Source organism: Brachyhypopomus gauderio, chromosome 8 (assembly GCF_052324685.1).
Source record: "Brachyhypopomus gauderio isolate BG-103 chromosome 8, BGAUD_0.2, whole genome shotgun sequence".
In the NCBI taxonomy this organism is placed as follows: domain Eukaryota; kingdom Metazoa; phylum Chordata; class Actinopteri; order Gymnotiformes; family Hypopomidae; genus Brachyhypopomus; species Brachyhypopomus gauderio.
In genome coordinates, this window is record NC_135218.1 from 25,377,601 (window position 1) to 25,387,600 (window position 10,000).

The 10,000-nt window shown below is 45.0% G+C and overlaps 1 protein-coding gene across 1 annotated transcript in view; it reads right to left on the bottom strand.

The window, feature by feature from the left end:
• The window catches only part of LOC143522123 (alpha-1,6-mannosylglycoprotein 6-beta-N-acetylglucosaminyltransferase B-like), a 105,581-nt gene that overhangs the window by 21,873 nt on the left and 73,708 nt on the right, over positions 1 to 10,000 (bottom strand). The window lies entirely within an intron of this gene.

The window sequence follows — 10,000 nt, forward strand, 5'->3', positions numbered from 1 at the left end:
ACAGTACTTTAGTAGCAGACTGCAGTACTTTACTAACAGACTACAGTACTTTAGTAGCAGACTGCTAAGTTCAAAGCCATTCATCCCAAAACATCACGTGTGTCCAAATTCCTAGTGAGCTACCACGATAACAGCTAGTAAGTTTCACTTGATTTAACTGGTAACACTTAGTTCACATTATATGGATGGAATTAATGTTAGCTAGCTGGCTAACCAACATCAGACTGATAAAACTTCCAACAAAAAGTGTTTGGGGGTGTTGGGAGTGGAGGGTTTGGGGGGGTGTTGTGTGTGGAGGGTTTGGGGGTGTTGGGGGTGGAGGGTTTGGGGGTGTTGGGGGTGGAGGGTTTGGGGGTGTTGGGGGTGGAGGGTTTGGGGGGTGCTGGGGTGGAGGGTTTGGGGGGCTGTTGTGTGTGGAGGGTTTGGGGGTGTTGGGGGTGGAGGGTTTGGGGGGGTGTTGTGTGTGGAGGGTTTGGGGGTGTTGGGGGTGGAGGGTTTGGGGGGTGTTGTGTGTGGAGGGTTTGGGGGTGTTGGGGGTGGAGGGTTTGGGGGGTGTTGTGTGTGGAGGGTTTGGGGGTGTTGGGGGTGGAGGGTTTGGGGGGGTGTTGTGTGTGGAGGGTTTGGGGGTGTTGGAGGTGGGGTGTTTGGGGGTATTGGGGTGGAGTGTTTGGGGGATGTTGGAGGTGGAGGGTTTGGGGGGGTGGAGTATTTGGGGGTGTTGGGGGTGGAGTATTTGGGGGCTGTGTTGGAGGTGGAGTGTTTGGGGGTGTTGGGAGTGGAGGGTTTGGGGGGTGTTGGGGGTAGAATGTTTGGGGGTGTTGGGGGTTGACCTCCATCCTCCATCCTGCACATGGGAAATCCACTGAGCACAGGTAGATGTGTGTGTCCAGCTCAATAATGGTCATGGTAGTGGTGAGCAGAGGTGCAGCAGACACCCGTAGACCCCACAGGAACCGGGACTCAGGTGATCAGAGGGAGAGAAAGAAAGGAGGAGAGGATGAAGCCGTCCAGTCAGAGACTAAAACATCACACACACACACACACACACACACACACGCAAGCGAACAAAAGGGGAAAAAAAAGACCCACAGAGAGCAAAGTCCTCAACAGGAATTTCCAATTCAAACCAAACCCACTAGGGTTTTGTTTTCTACTTCACCTCTCACTCCTGGTTTTACTCCCTTTTTTATCTCTCTCATGTTCTTTCTTTTCTTTTTCTTCTGATTTTGTGAGAGGGTGATGAAGGAGCACTTGCATTATTGAACAGCAAGAGAAACACAGTCACACCCACACACCCCCTTTTCCTTTATCCTCTTTACTGGAGCAGTCATTCGGCCTGTGTGCTCAAAAACACGTAAATGCACCCGTCACACGCGTAGGTGGTAGAAATTACCCTAAATTCCCTTTACTAACACAAGGAGAGGGGCTTGTGTCATTTAAAAAGAAAGCAGAGAGCCAATGCCTGAAGTAACTGAAGAGCAACCTGACATTTTGGGTTTAGTGCTCATGTAGCAGCTCTTCCACCGACACCAGTACCAATTACTTCAGTTTCGTTTTTTTCCATTAAAAGACAAGAAGGCCATTAGCCCCAAACAGAACCCAAGACATGCCAGTCACACTGCTGAGAGATGTTCTCCTCAGCACATGGTGAAAACACATTCATCTTTACCTGAGGTGCAATAAATGCTGTGTGTGTGTGTGTGTGTGTGTGTGTGTGTGTGTGTGTGTGTGTGTGTGTGTGTGTGTGTGTCCATCGGCGCAGATGTAAATTCTGAAGTGAGGGGGACCAAGCTGTACAATATATACGTTTATGCTTGTAGATGCTAGATTTCGGATGGGGTCAATATAAATCTGGAGGAGACATGTCCCCCCCGTCCCCAGTGCCATCTGCGCCCCTGGTGTGTGTGTGTGTGTGTGTGTGTGTAGCCATCTTCACTGTCTGGAACTAACAGTGTGCATTTTACAAGTTAGATCAACTAACTTGTAAACTAACTTCATTTGAATATGATAACAACCATTGACTGTTACAACTGTATTATTAGTACTGCAGCACTGAATGAAATTCCTGTTTCTTCCTTTAAAGTCTATAAATGAAGTTTAGCTAATCGCTACATTACATTACTACAACACATTCAGTTTGACGCCACTCCAGCTCACCTAGCTAACTTCAGAAAGAAATGATGTAGAAGTTGCCTGTCCTCTTTGTTCTCTCTCTCTCTCTCTCTCTCTCTCTCTCTCTCTCCCTCCCTCCCTCCCTCTCTCTCTCACTCTCTCCTCCTCTCATTTCTGAAATCCTGAATTCAGTTTCATTTTTAATCAGGTCTGACTTTCTAAATACTTTCTAGTCAGCGACTAGATTTTGTGATAGATCAGCATGCAGGAGGATCAAACCACTTTTCCTTTTGATGCGGGGGGGGGGGGGGGGGGGGGGGGTGGGTTGGGGGCGGGAAGAGGACTGAAAGCAAACACTCAGACAAACAGACCTGATCATGCAAGACACGGTCTGAGGTTCTTGTACGGTTCCCCATCCAAGTAGGGTTCCAGGAAGTCGGGTTCACCGCTGACTGCTGTCTGGCATCCCTGATATAGACAGTGGTTGTGATTCACTCTGGACCTAATCGTTATGGGTAATTACGTAGGTACGAGTGTAGGAAGTGTAAAGAGTTGGTGCGGGTGGCGTCTGGCGTCGCAGTGCGGCCGGAACACGCAGAACGCCAGCAGGTCACCTGCACTGGCTATCCGAGCGTGAGACGTAACACTAGAAGAGTACGAGCTCACGCCCACACTGGGCCCTACGGCCACCACAAATCAGCAAACGCTCACGCGCTGAAGACTGAGTGCAGTTTCAAACTCTTAGTAGGAAAAAACACCCAAGTAAATACAATTCGTCGTGCGGGGGTTGTTTCTGGAGTGCGTTTGATCCCACCCTAGCTGCACTGTGGCTGTGGAGAAGGAGGTGAACGGCAGGGAGGAGGGTGGGTTCAGCTCTTACACAATACACTGATCTATGTGAAATGAGGGAAATGTTATACTGAGTTTACCGCAGTGCCAAGGCTGATAAACAGCATACTCCAAAAGTCTATTTAAAAATATATACTTCACATTGTTTAGTCCGGGGCAGTGGCCCTCACGTCCCTCTCTCCATTCCTGAAAAAGGAGGAGAAACACCTCGCCTTCCACACTGAGCTAAGACTCAGAGCCTCCGTAATCCCAGTGGCCATCTCGAATGCCATCTCATGGGAGTGGTTTCAATCCCGCCATTTCGCTCCCTGTGATGAATGTCCTCCGGTGTGGATGCATCGTTGCCCTGACAGGGGCGGTGTCGGTCTCCCAGCCCGTAGGATGTGCGTCTGGAGCTGGTGGGATTCACCGGGGAATTTACAGGCTGGCCTTGTTTATAGAGGCCTGCCTCCCAGTTTCACTCAGGAACATGAGTTATGAGGCAATTTTTTCCTCCGCGCCACTCACATATGGCTTTTTGAAGCTTACTGTTTATTTGCAAAACACATCAATAATTCATGTTTAAGGGGCAATGAAGGAAAATGGCAGGCGTGTATGTGTCAGAGACACAGCGGAGAAGCTCAACGCGGCTGGACGGCGTCGGCTACAGAACCAGAGGAGAGGCTTTGGGAGGGGATTCGAGAGGGACCAGCACAAGTGCTCGACCTTGCGTAGGGTTTCATTAATCACCACGGCGCACTGCTCTGCCCTCTGTTTTCTCTGTTTACTCACTGCCTTGTCATCCATTGGCTTGAAGGAGCTAATAGAGGTGAGACTGCAGACTGCTCTAAAAACCCCTACCTGACATGAACTGTAATGAGAAATAAAGACTATGGCAAAGATGAGGTTAAGGTTTTAAGAAAAAATCTACAATGGAATTAATTATTCTCCTGCAATACTTACAAAATATAGCCTAATGTTTACCATTAACCAAGAAAGCAATAAACCTGTTATCAACAGCTAATGATCAAATACCTTATGATCCATTTTATTCTCAGGTGCATTCTAAAAATTCATTTATTGTAGTTTTGTGCAGTTCTACCAGTAATGACACAATTTTGTATTATGTAAATAAAACTTCTGATCACACAGGTGCAAGATGCTTGAAGAGGTTAAATAAAATGCTGTGGAATGAACATGCTTGTGTACTGCGGAGTCCAGAAAGCCTGGACAGTCGGCCCTAACAGTGGTGCCACAGTGGTCTGCACCCAGGTAGCATCACTACACCAGCTCACGCTTCCTCTGAGCAGCAAAGAACCTTGGGAGTTGGAGTTTGCATGGTTGAACACTGTCCCCTCATTGTTCTAGAGAACACACTACACTCTCTTTCACTTTTTTCCCCCTGAAACTCAGACCATCCTAAGTCCATTTCCATGGGGGGGGGGGGGGGGGGGGGGGGGGGGATGGGGGGGGTTTGCAGACGATGCAGCTTTCTGTAAGATCAGAGGTGTCGAGCGAATGTAAAGTAAGACTGAAAGTAGCTAAAAGGCTGTAGTGTTACAAGAGGATTATGACGACGGTACTTCACATGTAAGTAAATGATATCTTCCATTACAAAGCGCCTGCTCTTTCATTCTCTTTCCCTCTGAATCCAGGTCCTCCTGAAACCTCTTCAGATGGATAATGGATCCTCTCTTCAGACCTTCGCCCCTTTGCAACTCCACCTAGCAGATGGTGGTGAAGTAACCTCCCAAGCGCTGATGACTCACAGCGGCGAGAAGAACGTCTACATCTACAAACTCATCACATGGTCACGGCTGGCTGTTCGAGAGCCAGCTACTAAAATGGTAGCTCATCCTCTATGGCTAATGGAAGCTTTGTGTTGTGGTCTGAGCTGTGAACAATAGCATGCAAGCTGCCAGAGAAATGTCTAGGCAAAGGAATTGGTGAGCTCACTGCTCTTCTGGAAACCTTCGTTAAATGGATGTAATTCGGTGGTTTAAAGATAACTACTGGCTTGAGTTGTAATTTCGTTACATTATAAATGCAAATAATAAAAGCTCAGGCAACTCAGCCGTTGTTTACAGAACAATGAGGTAAACTGAACTAATTGTCCAATCACCGCAACAAAGAAGCGGCAACAAAAAGGAAGAACGTTTCTTCTTCAGAATACCGCCTAAAGTAAGATGACATCGCAGCAATGAAATAAAACCACCGCGGTTTTATTTATCTATGCCTCCGAGAACTTGTCACCTTGGTAAACTGAATCTTTTTCTCCTTCTCAATTTCAAGACAAGATCTGCTGCTCTGCCTTCGTGGGCCCATAACAGTCTCACTAAACCCAAGGAAGACAGAGAAATGAAACCTGATTTACTGACTTGGGCTTAACTCTCTCTTTCAATCCCTCAATCTCTCCCTTTCTCTCTTTCTCTCTCTCTCTCAACAGCCTTCTAATTATGTATCTGAGAGAATTCCTCAGATATGAAATTGCATTAGATGGTGCTTAATTGAGTCCCTGTACCTGGACTTAAAGATTTACAAAGCACTCAGCCTCCGCATTCAATTTGCTCTCTCATGAAAGCGCCCTATACTCTGTATCATTAAATGGCTTTTAACAGAATTATGTCCCCTGTAAATCACATTATGATTTACAAAGAGGTCCAGCAATAGAGTCTTGAGGAAAAGTGAGACTGTGAGCATATGAGACATAAAGAGAGAAAAATTGACAAAGTAAAAAGGAGAATGAGACTAGGGTTTAAAAAACTAGGGTTTAAAAGGAAGAGAAAGGTAGAAAGGAACGGAGGTATCACTTTTCCTGTGAAGCTCAAGGGCCTTGGCAGCCTACAAACTCACGACCCAACCCCAGTCATGCTCTTTAATCAATTTCACCTGTTTCTTCCTACCGGGCTCATCGGTTTGCACACCTTAACAAGTTAAGTTTTGTGCAAAGTCTCTCACATGCTACACTACACTTTTGAGCCCTGTTTGTCTGGTCCGATTGTACATTTTGCCACTCTCTATTAGTTTAACCCTAACCATCTGTGCCTAACCTTCAGTAGACTGTTCACCCTCAATCAACTTCAGCCTCTTCGTGGATCTGTTTCTTCAAATCTAATGGCCTGTTTTGTAAATAAATATCTTTTCACTCCAGCTGTGACAGAAGGATTCACCCTCTATAGACCCAGCTGAGTGGGATGGTGATCAACCTTTTGACACGGTCTGCTTTGGCACAATTACGCTCAAACGCACCTCCCAAGAAGCGCACTGGTTTCCTTTTCCATTACTCATTGCATTTTACTCATGGTACTCCTCAGATCTCGGCTGCTTCTCAAATCACCACCATCACCTCTCCTCACTGTGCACTGTAGTGGTGTCACTATACAGGAGTGAGATGGCCAAGAGGGTGGTGAACGGTTAGTAAACGCCCTTCAGATTCTCACCTTCTACACTACTGCTGCGTCCTGTGGCTGGAATGTAGCCATTTTGAGCAGTTTGTTTGGTAAGGGTCTGTGTATAGAGTCACAGCAAGACACTAGAAAAGCGTCTAAAAAAATTTGACGCTGCTGGATGAATATATCAACATGGTTATTCGGTCAGATAACCTCCATCATGAGAAGAGTCCAACCACAGATTTCAGTCCCCCGACCCTAAACCAGAACCCTCAACCAGGCCGAGTCCATGCAGATGGTGTTTACATGCCTGAACATGGTGTTCACATGCCTGTAGGTGGTGAAGAAAGTCATATAGGTGGAGAAATGCGGGACTTTTGTTCGTCCCTTAGCCGTGTCCCGCAGGGTCATGTGCTCATGAAGCGCCCCCGGTTAGACAACAGTGACTTTAAGGGTAAGTTCCACTTCACCTACTCTGCCTGTCAAGCTGTCCCTACACTGGCAGGGAATTCCATTAGTTCTGACTCGGTTTAATCTCTTCAAATTCGCTGCCATCTTCTGCGTCCGCCGGTGTGTATCAGCTCACTTGACAATCAGTCTCTTGGACAGGTGTGAATGAAGTTTATCACCAACCCCTTTTAGATTCATTGTCTGAGCTGTACATCAAGAAATACTCCCTATTCTGCCGTCTCTCAGTAGATCTGCCCTGGTTACAAAGTACAATCCTGTTATTTCCTGCTCCGTGAGGGCACTCTGCTATACATAGATGTCTTCTAGCAGATGTTTCTCTGCAAGACTTTCCCTTGCAGAGAGACATCTGCATTCAAATTTCCTTAAATCTGAAGGCAGCATCATATGTTCTCTTATTGGAGAAGGAAATTCTGTAATTCAGTTCATCAGACCAGCATTCCACAGACATTTGGCAGACAAACCAATTGCTTCAACCAATTGCATAGCCTTGCAAATAAACAAGGTGTTACCTATCATTGTTAGTTCTCTTCAATAATTATGGACTTCAGAATCTATCTGGCATCACATCTAGAGTGTGAAGGCATGGCAGTCATGACAGAAAACTAGTCACAAACCATTGGATGTAACAACTGGAGGAGGCTGGTTGACGCATGTGCAGGAGATCTTGGAGTTTATGACGATTTATTAACAAGACACAGATAAACTAAACAAGACTAAAGACATCACCCAAGTAAATATTAACTACAAATACAGACAGAATTAATGAACATGGACATGGACACAACATATATGAAACTACATAGACAAAAAAAGGCACACAAATCAAACCTGCACACTACAAACTAAAGAGACAAGGCAAACACCAATGAACAACAAGACTAGAAATCAGAGACTGAACATAACCACAGAGCACAAGGCACGAACTTGCAAACAACTGAAGGAACTACAAAATACATAACGTAGACACAGGAACAAAATCACAGGGGCCACGTGCAACAACCAGCAATACAAGAGACTAAATACAGGACTTAAATACACTAAACAAGGATCCAAACGAGACACACCTGAAAGTCAGGATGAGGGGGCGGAGCACAATGGAGGGGTGTGAAGACAGACACAAGCAGGAATTTCAAAATAAAAGCCACACAAACACATGGTGATCAAACCTAAGACATGACTGACGGGAGGGAGGCGGGACCATATGTGACAATGGGCCACTGAATGGGGAGGTTGCTTTGTGCGTGTCTCTAACCCAGAACAATTTCAGCATTTCCTGTTCTGTGTGTCATCAGTCAGCAACCGTCCCTGTTCCCATTGGACAAATGGTTCTGAAACAATGAAGAGGAGTGGGTGGCCAATTACTGTATGTGCTACATCACCACAAACAAGTCAGCTGCTACCAGAACCTCCACCCGCAACATTCCCATTTTTCCTACATATTTCATGCATCTTCCTCTAGATTGATGGTTCCTGCTCTTTTGTCTGAAATTGCCCCCTGTGAATAATCTTGTGCAATGGAGGTTTATATCTGCAAAGCAGGTATGCTCTCATCAGCATCAGCATCTAGATACCATCACCTCCCAAGTTCTCCGCAATATGGCATCTCAAGAGTCCTGTCCGTGTCCGCCAGTTTAACCTGTTTAACCAGTTTATGCAAGCTCCTGTCTGTACCTAGCCTATAGCAATCTGTCCAGCGCAGATAAAATTCTATCTCTTTATAATTGGATTTGCCCTTTAGAACCGTTTGATTGCTTTTGTAAACAAAACTCCTTTTCACTTCTGATTATAACACAAATTGAATTGTTTCATATATCATGGCATTGCTTTTTTATGGATTAAAAACAATTAAAACAATAATTGGCCTTTTTATGTATGTGTGAGTCCAGAATTATCGACGCCATTCTAAAATTTCATGGTCGGTTGTTGATAAAACTCACTAAGCTCCATTGTTATGTGACATTCCAAATTCAAAAGGTTGAGAATTTTTTTAGTGCCTCCTCTGTCAGCCATTACACAGCTAGAGTCCGGATGTCCACAGCGCCACACTGACAACTGCTGTCACATCCACACACACTGTCACAGTGGGTTTCCTGTGCGAAGACCTGTTAAATAAATTCGCCGTGAAGCTGGCTGTGAGGTAGTGCAGGTCTCTGAAATAATGTAGTGTGGTTCAGTCTGAGCTCCCCCAACACACTTCCTCAGAGTTTTAAAATAAATAAATAAAAATGTATACCTTTCTGCAAAATTCACCGTGCTTTATTTATGTATTCATTTATTGAGTTTGTTGTTTATGAATTGAATGCTTTTAATGTACGATTCAACAGAAAATTACCTTATATGGCTTTCACAAGGCACAGAATCCAAAGATGTTCTTACAGATTCAAAATGGTCTTATACAACTGCAAGTAAAAAAAAACAGTTCAGCATGTCATACCTGGCCTGAATTATAAATCAGTATAATGCACTCGCTAAAATGTTTTAACATAAATTTCTCTGTTCGCTTCAAGGCTAACATTCTGGCTGAAGGTAGTGGGGTGCACTTCAACTAACTAGCCTTTTATTAAGACATTGCATCATCAGTAACCACTGCACATTACACTACCACATCATGCATGTGCTCAAATGGGCATCATTCTGGCTTGTGGTCTTGGAGCAAGTTTAGCTAAACATCTGTTAACTAAACACCTCAAAACATCTGGAAATCAGCGTCCACTGTTGATGCCTGGCAAGGCGACACATACTAGACATATATCACATTTTAATAATGCTTCAAGCTCAGTTTATACAATATGTTAAGAGTACGTACTCACACGCATACGTATCCAGGCCTGCAGCACTGAAACAGCTAACAAAATATGTGTGTCCTGAAAATCATTACTGTTGTGCAATTGTGGGCCTAAATACAAGACAAAGAAATCAGAACGGCATGTCAAATAAATAAACCGAAGACGTTCTAACCTGATTCTGTAAACTGGCTTAATGCACATTCAACAGATGAACGGCACTTTGGAGAAGAATAGTTACTGCTATACAGCATACAGACAAATGAGTTGTGAGGCTGTTTCTCATAACAGACAGCACAAGTGGAGCCCCGAGAGAACAGACGCCATGATCCCCAGCTGAATCAATCTCTGAGAGCCATTAACAGAGAGTGGCGATGTCAGAGTGAGTGAGGAGATCTTCGGTGGAGAACTGCTCTC